Below are 18,299 nucleotides of genomic sequence, written 5' to 3'. Positions count from 1 at the left end.
GATGGCAACAGTGGGCGAGGGACAATAATGGGAAAGGAAAGAGGCCATGAGTCTCGATTCACCACACTCCAGCTTGTATAGTCTTTGCCCCAGCACAGAATGCCACCAGGTTGGACTGCGAGCACATTGCAGCTATTTTGCATGGGTGTGAATGATTGCACACCGCACAGGGCAAATGGTAAGGGTGGTAATTAGACATGCAATAGAGCGGGACGACTTTTGCACTATATTTTTTATTCAGCCGCTGAAGAGTTAATTATACAATTCTGTGGCCTATGAATTAACTAGAACACCTGATGCCTGGAAATAGACACATGTGCACTGTTGCAATTCATGTTCTAGCCTGCACCTGGCTTTCATTAACTCCTCTAAAGACAAAGCAATGCTGAGAAGGGGAGTGGCAGAGCAGCATCCAGGCTGGCTAGCTCTCTCCCCCTTCCCTGGAAATCACTCCTTTATTTAAGGCGAACCAAGAGGCTGCTTTGTGATGTGTCAGCACACGGCTGCAAGGATGACAACAGTGGGGGTGGTGGCAAGCTGGATGGGGCGGTGAAGGAGATGGAGAAATGAGCGCCAGACTGGGGTTAGTGAGACGATAACCGCAGCAGAGAGGTGATCGTGGCAAAGTCCCGAATGAAGAGAGAGCCGTGGTGAGGACGGAACAGATGGCGATCTTTGCCCCCGGGCTGGGAACCAGCAGGGACAGTCATGCGACGCTTCGTGTCAATGACAGCGGGGGGCGGGGAGGGGGATGCTGCAGAGGGTGGTGAGTCGGGGGAATTCAGCGCATAGGAGCCAGGCACTGGCTCAATCCAGGGCCCCTGTTGTCCGCCCCAGGGCTCTGTTGAACCCAGATCTGTCTGATACTAGGGACTGAAAGCATCCTTTTCCTTCTACTGTCCATGGGCTAAAGCAGATGGGAATTACTGGACCCCAGCCCTGAGGTTACAGTCCAGTATCAAAGCAGCTGTGGATGGATCCCAGAGACTCCCTTGTTTACGGCCCATGGGATGAAGCAGCTGGGAAGCCTCAATGCTTCACCAATCAGGCCAGTGACATTCTCCGCCCGGCCCTCAGCTCACATTATCAAACGACTTTCCCTCAGTTCCTGGCACGCTGGTCTGTGCTTGTCAAACAAGAAGTCATCTCCCCCCGGGAATGCCCCTGCAGCTGAGAAATCCCTTTTCCCCATCTCATTCTCACTCCTTCTCCGGGGCCCAGCAAAGCCTAGTTCACCCCTGCAAAGCTTCCACCCACAGCTCCTTTGAAATACAGCAGCGCTTGTTTCATGCGTGAGCACGGGGGGATCCCTGCACTGAGACTCTGGGTGTTTCTCGCCTCCCTTCACAGCCCACTCCATGAAACCCGTGCAGTCCCCGGCTGGGGGGCTGTGACTGCACCGCAGAGACCCGTACCAACAATTCCCCACTCGCAAGGGAGGAGTCTCCCAAAGACAAACAGCGCCCTAGTTCTTCTCAGACCATGGTCTGGCTGAGAGACGCCTCTCTTGACAGGCCTTTGGACCACAACACAGTCTTATCCTAGAAGATACCGATGAACTAGAGAACTAGTCGGGAGGGAGACCTTTCCAAGATCACAGGCCTATTTCAACTCTGAGGTGCTTACACCAACTTCCTTGCAACAGAGACTAAGTCAATGCCCTGCTTTGTTGATACCATTCCCTTCCCTTTATCTGCAGCTGTGTTTGTCTCGACAGCCCTCTGACTTTTGGAGCACATGGACAGCTTTCTCTAGTGCCTGCATAGAGGCAAGGTCTGGCATCATCCTTCTTGCGGACCCTACTTGTCTCCCGTGTCAGTCCCATCTCATGCCTCACTCACATAGCGTGGCCTGTGTGTGTGTGAAATTCAACAACAGTCAACACCCTTTGGCATCTGCGTTGTAACTAATTGGCTAGCATGTGTCACTGCTGTCTTCTACTGATCAGAATCAGAATTGCTCAATGGTGTGTCATAGGCCCTATACAGCTCATAGCTAATGGAGAGTCACTTTTAAGTTCAGTTGTAGAGGGAGCTTGTGCTTCATAGAGCAGGAGAATATGGGAACTATCTACCTTGCTGTCAGGATGTTCACACCATACAGCATAGTGACTGCTGTGATGTTCTAGATGGTCATGGATCTGTTACAAAATAATCTTTAGCATTTGTGGGACATGCTATATTTCCCAAGCGGTGCACAAACATTAACAAATAAGGTAGGGAAGCAGCATTATCACCCTTTTCCAGATAGGGAAACTGAGGCACCGAGCAGCAACATGACTCGGAGAACACAGGAAGTTGTGGCAGAGCCAGGATTCGAACCCAAGAACCATTCACTTCTAACCCTGGATTCAGTCCACCCAAGATTGGGCCGACTTTTCCCAGCTGATGCTTTCTGCCTATGATGGTGCCTTAGTAGTGAAAGGCTCAAGGAACTCACTCTATTTAGCTGGGGGAGGGGGGTGGGGGGGGGGGAAAGAGAAGATTAAGGAGTGACTTGATTCCAGTTCATAACCTACAAATAGTTCAGTCAAGCAGGCAAAGATCTAACAGGATCCAAAAGCTAGAAGTTGAAGCTAGACAAACTCAGACTAGAAACAACGTGTACATTTTTAACAGTGAGGGTGAGTAATTAACCACTAGAACAATTTTACCAAGGGCTGTGGTAGATTCTCCACCACTCGCAGTTTTTAAATCAAGATTGGACAGTTTTTGGAAAGATCTGCACTAATTCAAATAGGGATTATTCTGATGAAGTTCTCTGGCCTGTGTTATGCAGGAGATTAGACTGGATGATCACGGGGTCCCTGCTGGCCTTGGAATTGATGAATGGTGCTTCTTTTCACCCTGGAAAGAGGTCTCCCTGGAAGAAAGGCCCCAGATGTATGATCAGGGACTGAACAATCGCATTGCAGAATATCCAACTCAGGCTACTTTGGTGGGCAAGCCTCACCGTAAAGCCTGCCCGGTCCTTCTAACCTGAAGCTTTCCGCTCCTGTGTGCTGGCTTAAGAAAGCAAAACCATGCTTCAGAGGGGCTGGCGATGAGAGTGGTAGATGGATTAACTGATTGCCCATGTAAATTCCCAACCTTGCTGGGGATTAGGAGGCAGGAAAACATGGGCCTTTATTACCCCTAATTGAATAGAATTTAGGTCTCCCTCCCTGGGAAGCCACCAGAGCTTTCACAAAGAAGTTGCAAAGGATATTTCCCAGTTGGCAAGGCTCCAGGAAAAGCCCTTTTCACCTTTCAGCCTCCTCCAGCTCCCCCCTCTGCAAATTAATTTAAAACAAATTAAACTGGGGCGACACCTGGCTTTCTCCAGTGCCGGAAGCCGAGGGATGCAATTGGTCCGCGAAGAGTGTGGATCTCTCAGCTCCCCACAGCGACTGCAGGTGATAGCGGAGAATGGGGCGAAAATGCGAACGCAGCATCACCACTCTGATTGTTATTTATTTGTATCATAGCCACAGCTATGGGCCCCAGACACGAACCAGACATTGTGCTTGCACTGTACAAACACAGGCCATAAAAAGCCTCTGCCCTGGGGTGGATCTGGACAGGCAGAGGGATAAGAATTGAGACACTGGGTGACTAAGCGACTTGCCCAAGGAAACTTGTGAGAGAGAAATTGATAGAAGTGGGGTCTGTTAAGTCTCAGGCTGCTTGGCCGCCCTTTCCCTGGAGGTTTGAAGAACCAGGTAAGGCAATGATCGCACATCCTCCCTACTCTAGACCCGCTGCCTCTGCCCTGGGGCCGTTGGGATTCACTGAACGTTTGTCACTATCTGCTTCCCCCTGACCCCCGCACCAAGATCCAGCTTCAAGCATCCCCCTGGCGGTTGCACCAGCTGATCATCTCCTCAGAGCTTGGTTAGGGGCTTCAGGCCAAAGAGCAGTGCTAGGTCTTTCCAGCCCAAGTTTGGGGTAAAAGCAAAGCCAGCTGGGGCTTGGGTGGTTCAAGTTTGAAGCCCACACCAGGCTGATCTACCCTTGTGAAGGAAGCTTCCCACAGATAAGACACATTGAACACAGAAACTAATCTTTTTTTTCCCCCTCTCCATTTTTGGCAGTGAAAAACACTTTCATTTCAGTACCCTTCAGATGCTAATTTTCAGTTTCCCAACAAAAAGCATTTGGATTTCTCTCAATTAAAGCAGGCACTTTCTGCAACCATTTCCCGTTCAGTCGAAAATCCAATTTCCCGTTAAAAAAAGTTAAAAGGGTTGATGGAAAATGTTTCGACCTGCCTTGACCAGGGTCACTGCAGGTCAGAAAGGAGGCTGGTTGGAAGGGTGGGGAGAGAGGAATAGCGGGGGTGCAGGGTCAGGAAGGCTGGAGACGAGTCCCTAGCTGAAATAGTGTGGAAAGTGACACTGAATCAGTTTCTCCTGTTGATGTACAGTCTGGCCTCTTGCTTCCTCTGTGCCTCTAACCCACAGCATTCGCTCCCTCTACTCTTGCTCGAACTCTGCTGAGATCCTTCACTTTAAGGTCAATCCCTTCCCTCCATTCACGCTTCTCCTGATAGACCTTTGCACCTCCAGTCCCTGCCAACTCTACCTACAGCTCTTTCCATTTAGATCTTGTTCCCAGAGTGTTATCTACAGCACCAACCTCTCCATCACCCACCTGCCACTTTCTCACCAGCTTGGCACACCAGACATGCTGCCACCCTCGCTTCAAACCTGAAAACTCTTCTCCTCATCCTAAGCTGCCCTTCTCTGTCACCACTGACAACTCCACGGTCGACTTTCAGCTCTCGCCTTCTCCCCGCATAGTCTGTCCCTCGTGAAGTCCTGTCACTTCTTTCGTGTCTCTAAAATCCAACTCTTTCCCCTCTGCAACTAAAATCTCTTGTCCGGGTCTTTGATCCTCTCTTGGATTTATCACTCACTGCCTCTCCCTTCTCTCCACACTTGCTGCTTCTCATTCGAGTCCAAGCAGGAATGCCAAAGCTCAACCCCCCTTTCCTGCCACTTTGACGGCATCGCTGCACTCTTCTGCCCAGCCCGAGACAGAACGCGGCTGCTGCAGGTCAGAACAGAGGGGCATTAACCAGGTTGCCGAAGGGCGAAGGATTGAAACAACAGCCTAGGATGCTGCCAGGCAGCAATGAGGTGTATCATCTGAGCTGCATGGCAGGAGAGGAACAGAAGAAAGCAAAACCGTGACATAGACCCTTTCTAATCTCCGCCTGGTATGAGTCCCACCAGCCGTCTCACATTCATCTGCATTAAACTTCACCCAGAAGGGCTTCCCCCCTCCTCCCCAAAAATAGAAATGTTTGATTTTTAAGTAGTTGTGGGGATAAATCCCTGGCCAGCTGCCCTTTAGGGTTCAGCTCACATGGATCTCCAGGGAGCTGTTAGTTCACTCTGCAGTTTAGCAGCCCTGCATATTTTTTCACATGCGTTGATGCTTTTCATGTAAGGTTAAGTTCTCCTGTGAACCTCTTGGTCTCTGGAGGCACCAAGTCACTACGACAGCATCTTTTGGGCCGGGGAGAGCGGAGATGGCTCATCACAAGCTCTTCTGCAGCTGGGCTCAACCAACAAGTCACTCAAAACGTCAGCCGAGGGACAGATTCTTCGACCAGAGAAAGAGAGAGATTTCTCCAATCTCCTTCCTCTGCTGAAGCATCACTGTGCTCTCCATACACCATCCCTTGTAAGTCCCAGGTTGCTCAGTGGTCCTATTTGGCCTTCCTTTAACATCCACCCTTTGTTGATTCGGTCCTGCTAAAGAGAGGAGACTGGAGCGGGGCTGAGGGTCACAGGGTTTAAATGTGTCAAGTGTCTGATGCAGCTCAGAGAAGGAGCCAAGAGATTAAAGCCCCTCAGATTCGTTCTGGAAAGGGGTTTTATGTGCTCCCATCTCCCAGGGCTGCAGCCCAGCTGTGTGGCAGGAGGCTGAGTGAGGCTTTGCATGGAGGGAGCGGGGGAGGGAGAAGGGGGAGGGAATTAGGATATGAGTGCCTCTGGGAAGAATCCCCCCCCCCCCTTGCCCCACAGACAGTCAGGAGCCTGGACATGACCTCATTCTTAGCACCCCAAGAGAGTGCCCTTTCCCAGTGCCATGAGGAGGACACCTGGGGAGAAGCAGCTGGTACATCTCGGCTCTTACCTCTCACCTCCCCTGGCTCACAATTTCAGGTTCGAGATTATCGCATTCCGCTTCCTGGGGCTGCGTTTTATGGTCACACATGTTGATGTTTGGCAGCCGTGCAGCATATTCCAGGAGCCTTCTTTCTCGTGTTGGTTCCCTCCATTGCCTCTGGGACGGCCATTCCTTAGAGAAGCTGGGGAGAGAAGGGGAGTGGATGTTAAATAAAAAGCGATTGACAGCTACTTCCTGTCTTTTATTGCAGTACTTTATCCAAAGAGTCCAACTCTGCCATGCACAATCGCCGGAGGGGGTGGGGAGGGGACACGGTCCATGGAGGGGCCATGGCTGTGCAATTCACTTCCACTATCGCACAAGTTGAGCCGGAGAAAGTCGCCATCTTTCTTATCCCTTCGACTGGTGCCCCACCGTACCCATACCCTGCTCCCAAGAGTGGGGCCAGCCTTCTTGTGTCTCCCATCCGCTACATGAGCCAACCGGGCATGCCTAGTCAGATGCTGATCTACAAGGCCCAACCTGAACTTGTGCATCTGAATGGCTATTTAAGGGGTACAAAGCAATTCCAGATCTGGCGGGCTGGCTCAGCAGCGTATCCACCTAGGTGATCTGCCAGGTTGCTGTGGAAAGGTCAGCGCCATGCGTGTTGTCAGGCGTGTGCAGATTGCTGGGGCCAGCGCAGCAGTGCGTGTGTCATCGGTGAACGTGTGGGAGCAGGAGGGGCTGTGGATCAGGCAGCCAGGGGCACTTGCTTGCATGAGGCGTATTAGCAATCCTAGGTCTTCCCAGGACACTGCGAATCACAAATTACCACATTGATAAATCTCCCCTGCACATGCCCACTTCAGCGTGGAGTAGTGACCCACTCTCCAGGCAATAAGAGACACTTCAGCATCCTGAGTGCAGTCCCATTGTCCAGTAGCTCCACTTGGCCCCTGACCCCTGCTGTGTTTTCCGGAAGCTCCTTCCACTGGACCAATGGAGCTCTCCGGTCTAAAAATTTGCGAGGTGTCTCCCATCGAAAACTGATCCCCTCTCCCGTGCCAACTGCGGCTCCAGCAGGAAACAGCTGTCAGAAAGCTGTGTTTTATGGTGCCAAAATAGCCCTCCCACCCAAGCGGAGCTGGACACAGGAGGGTACAAGTAACATACGGTATATGTCAGGAACTGGCAGGCCCTGCCTTCCAACAGCCCCCGAGTGGCTTCTTCAGTGACCTGGCTGAGGAGTTATTCCACCCACAGTCTCTTCCTTTGGTCCACTTTCACATTCTGCAGTACCCTTCTGCAGCATGGTTCTTTCAGTGAGCTCTCTCTCTCTCGATACTTATACCATGCCTGTCACTGCAGCATCTGAGCCCTTCACAACCACTGCTGAATGTTTCCTTTGGTACCATCACCCTTTCGTGTTATCATCCTTGTATTACAGATAAGGGGGAAACTGAGGCACGGGGGGATTAAGTGACTTGCCCAGAGTGACACAGGGAGTCTGTGGCAGAGCTGGGAATTGAGCCCAGATCTCCAGAGTCACAGGCTCTGAGAATAAGACCACCTTTCCTTGGTTACTCGGATGATTAAGACATTTCATTAATCCGTCTGAGCATGTCTTGTATTGACTCCAAGGAGCATGGCCATGCTCTATACTTTCAGCCCTCGGGGCTGCTCTCCCACAGTGATCAAGCAGGCAAAAAGAAGGCATTTCCACCCCCCTACTTCAGCCTTTGTGATTCCTTTCCGACAGAGCAGCTAGTTATGGTACACTGAAAACTGTCTTAAAATTACAAGACATCACATTTCCTGGTCCTGCTCGAACACTAAGGGTTGTGTGATCTGGATCCTGCGCAATCAGTCTGCAGAGAGCCAGCCTAGAGTAAGGTGGGCTGAGTTGGGCCTTAGGGAGCAGCCTGCTTTGTCTTGCTCTGTTTTGGGGTTCTTGAGCGTTATCATCCTGAATTCCAAGAACGACAGTCATGTTACATTGCAGGCTTCCAGCAAGAGTATTTTAGATTTTTATCCAACTTCTCTGGGTGTATGCTATGAACATAACACTAAAGATTGGCAAGAGTGCCCTCTGCTGCTAGCCGCCATCCCAGAAGTCTCCATTCCCACATCCCATTCTCTCCAGTGAAGCTGTTGACAGTGCTGACAGAGCCTGGGAGCTTTTGTTTTCGTAACAGCCTTTCGTTGGGATCTATACTGGATCAATAGGCGTCTAGTCGGGGGGTGAAAGGTGACTACATTAGAATACATTTAGTAAACACAGTCACTGGAGCCAGCGAGCAAATGAAAGCAAGAAATCATTGTGAAATAGCCCACGACGACATGCAGAAGGAGAAAGCTGTGTACGAGACCCTATAAAGTCTCCACCCCAGAGTCTGAATGTGGGGGAAGGGGGCTCTGATGCAGCCTGGGTGAAATGGAAGTGGGCCACGTGCATCAGCGAGGGAGGGAGATGCTGGAGGAAGGAAGACGGCAGGTGTGTGGGCTGAGATGCACAAGTGTCGGGTATACATGGATACCATGGCCCTGTACAGACAGGGCTGCGTGATGGTTGTTGCAAGTCTGGGAGCAAAACTCTCTGCTGTGTTCCTGGTTGGGTGTAAAAGCCAGCCAGTGTTTATCTGGCTGTTGCTGTCCTTACTCAACAACAACAGACAAAGTGACTGGGAGCAAATCAAACCAACAGCCCCATGTCACCCCGTCTTTCCTCCGGGAGGCTCTGGCAGGCCGCAGTCCGGAGTCAGTGCCTGGGCCCAGCTCCTCTCACAAGGAGGGAGCTGGTGGTCTGCTCTCCCTCTCAGCCAGCCAGCTCCCAGCTGAGCTGGGCTCTTCACCAGCCCCCTCCCAATTTAACCCCTCCACCCAAAACGGACACTTACTGCAGCTAGAGCTGATCATTACCCTGCTCCTGGCCAGTGTGGGGTGTGGATGCCCCATCACATGCTATGTACATCACTATTTCCACCGACAGGGCCTCATTATGCTAGGCATTGCCCAGAGACACAGTCCCTGCCTCCCAAGAGCTTACAATCTAACGAGACACAGCCAGTATATCCCCAGCTTACAGATGGTGACCCAAGGTAGAGAGAGATTAAATGACGTGGCCAAGGTTACAAAGGAAGTCTGTGGCCCAGCCAGGAATTGAAGCAGGATCCCAAGCCAGTCTTCAATGCCTGAAGCCTTTCTCCCCTCCCCAAAAAAGAGGGTGTCCCTGCACAAGACGGGGCATCAGTGTACGCACACTAGCGGGGCGGGGCGTGGGGGGGGTTGCATGTGGAATAGTAGCTAGAGCCTAACAGACTAGTGCTGTATAAAGGAGGCACAGCAGCGAGTATTTAGTATTATTTGTATTACAATAGCACCTTCAAACCTCTGCAGCGGTCAGGGCTCCATTGGGCCAGGCACGGCGCAAAGACACAGCGAGAGACCAGCCCTGTCCCGAAGGGCTTAGAAAACCTGAAGAGTCACGACAAAGGTTGGGAGGGGAAACAGAGGCACAGAGAGGGGAAGCGACTTGCCCGGGATCACGCAGAAGGTCAGTGGCAGAGCTGGGGATAGCACCCAGCTCTCCTGGTTCCCAGTCGGTGCCTTTGCAGTAGCCCACGTGGCCTCCTTCAGTAGATGGGTGGTACGGGAAAGAGGCATCCATACATTATTATATGGATCCTGGCCGGACAGCACTGTGCAGCATTAAAGATTTTGCATTTTCCTTCCCGGACTGACACCTGCCTGAATTTTTCTATTTCTTGTTGGAAATGTCTCCGATTTCCCAGGTTGATTGCCTGGCAGATTATCACATGATCCCAGCTTCCTCTCACACAGATCCTCCCCAGTTCCCATCTGAAGGGATTTTTAAAGGGTTCAGGACAGATCTGTGGTTTGTAGGAAGCCAGCTGGGAGCTCTAAAGAGACCAGCTCGGACAAGCAGACCCTGTTTGATAGCCAGCAACAATTCCAGCGAGACCACCCGTGTTTTGAAAGGCCTACCACGGTCATCACACCAGCAGCAGGGCTCAGGCTAGCTGACAGCCTTGAGCCAGTAACATGGCTACAGCGAGCCATTCCTCTGTGTGAGAGGCTGCAGACCAAGGGGAAAGCGCCAGGCTGATAAAGACAAGACATCAAAGTTGGGGATGGGGATAGAATTTTGGCATCTTGCAAGACAGCCAGTGACAGCTGACATCCAGCGACCATGAAATCACACTGCTTCATAAGCAGGAAAAGAACCGTAAGATGGGATTCTGGTCTCCCCAGGTGTAGGGGAAGTGCAGCTCGCAACATCCTCACTAATCCGTGCTGCATTCCCATGCATTACCCTGTCTGAGACAGGGAGTCATAAACCACGGTCAGAATTGACTCATGATGTTGGGACCCCTCTGAGGTCATCTTAAAGAGGCCTGGTTTTCAGAAGGCCCTGAGCACTCACCCCTTTAAAGGTGGCTGAATTTGGGCCCTCAAAATTGGAGCACTCACAGTCGCTAATCTTTTTTGGAAAAAACTCAGTCATTCGCCCTGTGCACTCCATGATATGCTGGTACCTACACTCAGCACCAGGGTCCCTAGACCCTGGCAAACTGGAGGCAATTCTGGGAATAGAGGCAGCATATGACATCTTGTTTAAAATTGAGGTTGTTAGTGAATTTAAGATGTACAGAGGAGTTGCCAGGATGGATGAGATCCAGGCACTGTCTCTGACAGTGGCCACCAGCAGATGCCAGCTCAGAGGCAGGTGTAAGAATCATGCAGTAGACAAATGTGGGATAATCTGCCCCCCATGAAGGCATCACCCTAACTTTAGATTAGGATTGAGAGACTGGTTTAGAGATGGCTTTAAAATCCAAACCCTGAGGATTCTCTCTTTCCCTACATCTTTTTGTTAGTATAACGGTTCTAACTCCGACTCTTCTTGTTATCCATGTAAACATCTGATCCCTCTTTCATCAGCAGTGATTGATACAATCTGTACAATGTATTTTGACATCACATTCAATTTCCTTTACACTACCCCGCAGCTTCCCTTTTCAGTGTGGCACAAACACGCATCTTTGGCCATTTGTTTTAGGCCCAAAGGCACATTCCCTTAGCAGGTTAAAGAGGGGAAGGATGATCCAGTGATTAGGAGCACTAGCCTAGAACTAGGGAAACCCAGATTCCATTCCCTGCTCCACCACGGACTTCCTGGGTGCCCTTGGGCAAGTCACTTAGCTTCTCTGTGCCTAGGTTTCCCCATCTCTAAAATGGGGATAACTGGACTGTCTCACAGAGATTGTGCAAGGATAAATGCATTAACGATTGTGAGGCGCTCAGATGAGGACCATATCAGTACCTAGGATAGATATCTCAAACTCTCACTGCCTGTGGATCCTACCCCCAGGAGACTGACAGTCCTGTCTCTTTCCCACATATGCTTCTTTCATATTCCCATCCAAGGCTTAACAGTAATTCTAAGCCTCCTTCCTCCCACAGTCCTTTATCTGTCATGAGACTTGCGGGTCTTCAGATGAGACCCAGGCCTTTAGCACAGACATGTATTATTCTTGGCACCGCCGGATGTGCCAGTGAGTTTCCTGCCAGCAGGGAGCGAGCCTTGAAGCCCTCGCTGACATCAGGCACAAATGCTGGAAACAAAGTGGCCTGGAATCAGAACGTCTGGCGGATAGCAGAGACAGCCAGAGGTTTCCAGAGCTCCACGGCAGACTGGCTGGCAGCGCTGGGTCAGCAGAAGACTGGCTGGTGTCGGGGAGCTTTGACAGCAGGCTCGAAGCAGTGGGTGCTGTAGCAACCCGTGCCATGCCAGCGCCCACTTATTTAACGCTGGCGGGGGGCGCGGAAGGGCTATGCTGAACCCGGGTTCTTGCTCCACACTTGCTCTTTCCTCCGCTCTCCTATCCCCACTGCTCTCTCCTCCTCCGCAAAGCCTATCCCGGTTGCCCCATCCCCACCTCCGCTCTGCTACGCCCCAAGGCCACCCTTTTCCCAGCGCCTCAGCAAGCCACTGAACTCCATGCAAAGGCAGCAGCCACAGCAGGGAGAGCGGAAGTGGCCCTTAGATGAATTCTCTTCCACGCATCTCCTGGTTGGCCACGAAACCAAGGGGGTTCCTCCCAAGCTGCTGGGAAGGGGGTGGGTTGTAGAAGAAGCTGGATTCTTATTAATGGTGCCCATTGTTACATCGGCAGCATAATAATAATAGACGGCTCCCGTTCACCATTTCCTCGGCAAGCACCCAATTCCCTCACCCTGCCTGAAGCAAGAGCCCGTCCCTGTGAGAACTTCATTACAGCCTTGTAAAACTACAGCAACGGAGCCGCCTCCCTAATTATCCCATCATTAGAGGACGCTCAGCCTTAAGTGTTTCACTTGGAATTTAACAACAATATTAGTGATAATGAGCTGGCATTTAACCGTGGGCCTTTCATCCAGAGGGGGCCCCCAAATGCCTTTACAAGGCTGTAAACTTCAGAACGTGCAGCCACCTCTGGGGAGAGGCTCGGCAGCTGTTTAACAGTTGTGCGCACAGAAAGCCGGCCAAGGGAGCAACATGGTTTTGATGGCAGATGGCCCTTTAAAGGATTTCTCAGGGGTGTCTCTTTCCTCTGCTTCCTCTTAATCTCCCTCCTCATTCTCCGTAGCTTCTATCATCATAGGTGGGTTTTACCCTGGGGTCCGGAGGTAATTCGATCAGAGTAGGTCTTGATCGTGTCTGAGACCACGTCACTTAAGGAATGTGTACACGGGAGCTAGAAGATACAAGTTCCAGCTCAGGCAGACATACCCATGCTAGCTGGGATGGAGCTAGTGTGCTAAAAATAGCCACATAGCTGCAATGGCAGGAGGGGTGAGTCGTCCTCAGGACAATCCTGTCCAAGATCCTAGGTCCATACTTGGGACAGCCAGCCATGGCTAGGCTGCTGGTTTTTAGCGCACTAGCTCCAATCACAACTGGCAGGGGTAGGGTCTACCTGAGCTGCAATTGACACCTTCCAGCTCCAGTGCAGACATGCCCGGAGGCCTCGCCTACTGCGAGATTTAAGACACACCAATGCGAAGCCCTAGCGCAGACAGTTTAAAGTGGTGCCGCAGAATTTTCATTAGTGCAAATTAGGGCCTACGCCAGGGGTTTGCTCCAGTGCAGCAGCTGCGGCCTCGGCTAAAACACCACTGCAGACAAGGCCTCAGAAATAAGCACTGAAAAGGCCTCACCTCCAACTCCTGTCAATTTCTCCCTGGGCGCAGATCTCCTAGCTGGAGGAAGGACGGTGGCAAATTATGCAAATTCTGGATTATAATCTCCAGACCCGTTCAGGCTCCATATCCTCAAAGGTTTTGGGAAAAGCCCGTTTCTCCACCTCGTTCCCAGGGTGTGTCTGTTGGACAGGGAGGAAGCAATTGCATTAGACCAGCTGTAACAGGAGCCAAACTCCAACATTTTGGTTCATAAAGGAGGTCACAGATGGTGACCCGTTTCCTTCATTTCAGCCAACACAGACAGAGAGGCAGCGTTCAGCCAGAAATGCACACACCAGGGGCAGGCAAGGGGTGTGGAGAGAAAAGGGAAGGGGAGGCCAAACGCACAACCAAGCAACTTCAAAGGGGGCTGGTGCAAACACACACACACACACAAGCTGTAAACCGAGGGGGGTGGAAGACAAACAGATGCAGGGGAATGACAGAGAGCAGCTGGGGGTTGGGGGACAGGTTGTTGGACAGTGGTCAAGGTTGGAGACAGAGAAAGAGCTGTGATCCTACAGGATAAATGGATGAAATTGCCTGGTATCTGGATTCACTTTTGGCTAAGGAGCTCCAGATTGTGCAGAGAAAAGGAATAAAGCTGCTAACTCAGAAGAAAGATAACTTGGGACACCCTTCTCTATTTGTCAAAGGGGAAGACCGGGACATTAACTGGCAAGCCACAAGAGCTTCAAAGGGTCCTTTGTTTCCAATGTATCATCATCACCATCCATTTCTTTTTCTCATCCATCAAATTCCAGCATGGGTTATCCCAGCTCAGACCAATTCCTTAAGTGAATGACCGAGGGCATTGGGCTACTCGGAGACCTCATGGCCCCCCAGTTTGGGTAGAGATGAATTCCTAAAGGTGGCATATTGGGAAACTGGTGAACAGTGACACACGATCAATGCGTATGAGGAATTTCCTGGTCCTGCTTGCAGGGCTCTGACAAAAGCCATGTGAACTGGGTCATCTGATTCAGTTTGGAAAAAACGGGTTTAAAGCAAGGTGGGGTGAGTTGTGCCTTCACCGTCTTAGGGAGCAGCCTGTTTTCTCTCTCTGTGTTTTTGGTTTCTTGGGTGCTATCATTCGAATTCTAAGAAATAAAGTTGTGCTACATGGCAATTTTCCAGCAAGAGTGTGTATGTTTTCATCCACTATCTAATCATCCTGTGAACATAACATTAGACGAATATAACAGAAAGATGGCAAATCAGAAGAACCAAGGAAAGGGCATTAGCTCTGATTGCTACTTCCCAGCAAATGCTCACAGCGCCTGGCAAGTCTAGAATGCCAGGAAGATAGGACCAAGCCAAGATGCCAATTCTAGAGCAAGCATCCCCTGTACACAGCTGAGGCAATGAAGGAACAGAGAGCTTAAGGGACTTGCCCAAGGTCACACAGCGAGTCTGTGGCAGAGCTAGGACCCAGGTCTCCCAACTCCCAGCCCAATCCACTAATGCCACAGTTGCAGCCGGAGGGCAAAGAGCAGGGAATTATTCCCCATAAAGAGAGGAGATGCTACTTGCAGCCCCGTCCTCTCTTTCCTTGGAAGGGGTTTTGCTCTCTGAGCCCGCGCAAGGATCCCGTCCTTGGGATGATGCCTCCAGCTATACTTTGATTGTAAACCCTTGGGACAAGCACTATTTGTTTTTGTACAGCACCTAGAACAGTGAGGTCCTGGCCCATGACTGGGACTCCTAGGCGTTCCATTAATACAGCTAAATAATGAGTGAACACTTGAGAAAGCCACAACTATCCCACACCTGGGGTTAACCTAATTACCCCCTTTCAGTAGGAACCGGGGACCGGGACTGCTGCCCTTGGATGTCCATAGGGAACACATACTCACCCAGCATTAACTCAACATCATGTCTCTCCCCCTCTACAGCAACAGGCTTTCTAAGGAATCGGGGCCTGAATTCTCCAGCACGACCGTGATGCCCCAAGAATCATGGCGACTTCGGCCTTCTGGACTGGCCTTCCTCACCGCCGCTGTATCCCCAGGGCTCGGAATTTATTGTTTGAAGGAGCCCAACAATCCTGGCCTGTTCTTTATTTTATTGATCCTTGGACGGTGTCCTAAATATTTCCAGCCTCCCCGGGAGGATTGAATTTTGGCACCAGCGGTTCTTTTTCTGCCGGGAAGTGGAAGCCAAGGGAGTCAAATTGCAGCCTTCACATGTTTCCAGGGCTTTGGAACCCAGCGTTTCCCACCGAGGAGGAGGGCTGGAACTGTCAGGCCAACTTCCTCTAAACAGAAACACATGGCTGAGCTTCACCTTGCCAGGGAGCGTGTGTACACACACACAAATCAACCTGTGTGAGGAAAAGGTCTGGATCAGGGATCGATTAGACAGGGCCAGAGCTAACCTGGAATATGAGAGATTCGGTGGCTCTTGGGGGGGGAAGGGGGGCGGGCAAAAAAATGCCTTTCAGAGCACAAAAAGGAGAGGAAATTAAAAACTTTAGTAAAAACCACACACAGCTGTGAACTAGGCCGAACGAAGCGGGGGACAGATTTCCCAGATCCCCAGAGCCGATTTAGGCGGAATGGTCTGTGTTCAAAACTCAGATACCCCTCCCGGACTTCTTGCACCCTAATAGTCAATGAGACCCATTCCGGACCCCCACTACTACCCTCATGCATCGATCCAGCCATGGACAGGAGCCACAAAGAGCATTGTGTGATCAGGCAGAACTCAGCAGAGCTGACGTCATTGACTTTTCACTGCCACCCTCACAAGTCCAGGAGGAGAAGCTACACTGGGACAGGAGGGGCAGTAACCATAGTCCTCAATGCTAAGGAGATTCTGAGCTGCATTGCCTCCCAGAAAAGGCTGCCATAAGTTGGAGCAGTTGGGGGCTGCTCTAAATTATGCCAGGGACCATTTTGGCCCCTGCAGCAGCCTGGTATCTGGGCAGCAAAGGTGGCATAAAGCCACCTTGGCCCTGCCTGGATTGTGCCTTCTGTGCGTTCCGTCTCTCTGGAGACGCAGCACAGAATCTGGCCCAACGATTGTCCAACAAGAGAAAATGCAGAGAGAAGACTCAGTACGAAACAGTAGCTGCCGTACACGGGCCTTTTAGCTAAATGCCAAGTTCTAGGAGAAAATCCCACAGAAGCACTTAGAATATTTATATTAAATACACAACGAGTCCATCAGGATTAAAGGCACTGCAGTAAATTCCAGCCGAATTAATAACCATTAGGCCGTCATGTTGAAACGCTCCTGAGCTGGCGTGCATGAGCCTCGTTGTAAATCATCGGTAGCCGATCCTCTTTGCACAGACAGATCTGTCCATTTGTCAGCCGTGCTTCACGATACAAATTAAAACGTTCGTGTAACATCGTACAACAGTAAGACAGAAACCCAGCAGGCAGTTAGAGCTCCCGCATGCAAATGCGGGCAGCGTCCTGATATTCATCATCTTTTAACATGCTGCCTACTGACTAGCAGCCTGGGGAGGGACAGCTGATATGCCACCGCTGTGTTCTGATGCTTTCAAAGTTCCAGGTGGAAATGGTGCAGCACACAACTGGTTTTATGCGCAGATAAAGCAGCCTACAAAATTCTATCTCCCCCTTACGAAACTGATTTGCTGTTTTTGATTGGTGAGGAAACTGCTGTAGCCAAGACTAGTGATTGTGAGTGTCCAACTCGACAGGCCTTCAAATAATAAAATAAACAAACAACAATATTTAGCTCTTATCTAGTGCTTGTCATCAGTAGATCTTGGAGCATATTAGATCTTGGAGCAAAGGTGGGCAAGGTTCATTATCCCCATTTTGCAGATGGGAAAGCTGAGGCACAGTGAGGGACCCGATTGTTAGCAAGCGCTCAGGACCCGCAGCCTGAAAATGAAGTCCCCTTTAAGGTGTCTCAAGTTAGGCATCCAAAACCCAAGGCCACAAAACTGATCACTTTTAAAAATCTTAGCCTGTACCATTAGTGGTTTCACAAGCATAAGACCGCACTAAAAAGGGCAGGTGGGCCCATCCCTACACATTTGCTTGTGTTACTCTCCTTGTCTTTAACCTCTACTATAAGGTCTCTGGTGGCAGGGGCTATCTGATGTTTGCATAGCACCCAGCACATCCTGAAAAAACACCAGAGGATACTCTTGAGCTGCCAGGAGAATGAGGAAGGACGATGTTTTGGTTAAAGCATAGTCAGGAGACCTGCGTTCAAGCCACAGATTTGTTGCATGACCCTACAGCAAGTTACTTCACCTCCCTGGGCTCAGCTTTCCCCCACTTGTAACCATGCAAGATGCTTAATTTATTGTTTGTAAAGGGCTGGAAGATCGTCAGAGGGAGGAAACGGCAGATACCCAGTCTACGTATGTTATCGTCATCATGGGTACAAAACACTCGAGCGCTGGTTTTGCAGAAGTGAAAGATGGAAAAGACATGGTCTGAGACTTTCAAAGTCAGCTAGGAGAGGTCATATATTCAAGGGGAACTACGCAGCTCAGTCTCCTGCCTGGCTTTGAAAATCTCAGATCCTACTGTACTTAATCAAGTTGAGATTAATTATAGACGCTAATTGTGTTGATTACTTGTATGTAACTATTTATTATTATTAGCCCATTCCCCATCTGTTCCTGGATTGTTCCTTACCCCTGCAGTCTATTCTCCAGTGCTCTCTCCCATCTAAATTAAATGACTCAAGCAACAGGAGCTTCTACACCATTCCTTCGGAGACTCATTTGCAGATTCAATAAGATGATGGGCACCTGCTTTCTTCAGCTGTTTGACAATGGCTTATCTAGTTAGTTACAGCAAAAGCGTCAATAGACAGCTTCCATTCCTTAACCACATGAAACCCATCAGGGTGAATTTTGGCTTCCATTGAAATAATTGGGAGCTTTGTTATTAACTTCAGTGGGGCCAGGATTTCATCCCAGGTATCTAGTACCCAGAAGAAATTTAGGATGCAGGTTCC

At 50.4% G+C, this 18,299-nt stretch overlaps 1 long non-coding RNA gene across 2 annotated transcripts; it reads right to left on the bottom strand.

Annotated features, from left to right (window-relative positions):
• Positions 1-227: 227 nt before the first annotated feature.
• On the bottom strand, positions 228-15,631 carry LOC140903964 (uncharacterized). Of its 2 annotated transcripts, XR_012156395.1 has the most exons (4): positions 15,203-15,631; positions 13,323-13,486; positions 6,126-6,300; positions 228-5,737 (listed from the first exon to the last, which is right to left on the bottom strand). It is a non-coding gene; the product is annotated as an uncharacterized lncRNA (long non-coding RNA). The 2 variants fall into 2 exon arrangements; XR_012156394.1 differs by having other exon boundaries at positions 228-6,300.
• Positions 15,632-18,299: the final 2,668 nt, after the last annotated feature.

The sequence above is a fragment of the Lepidochelys kempii genome, chromosome 27, assembly GCF_965140265.1.
Source record: "Lepidochelys kempii isolate rLepKem1 chromosome 27, rLepKem1.hap2, whole genome shotgun sequence".
NCBI classification, from domain to species: domain Eukaryota; kingdom Metazoa; phylum Chordata; order Testudines; family Cheloniidae; genus Lepidochelys; species Lepidochelys kempii.
Note: the sequence above shows the minus strand (reverse complement) of the source record. Positions and strands in the feature narration are given on the sequence as shown.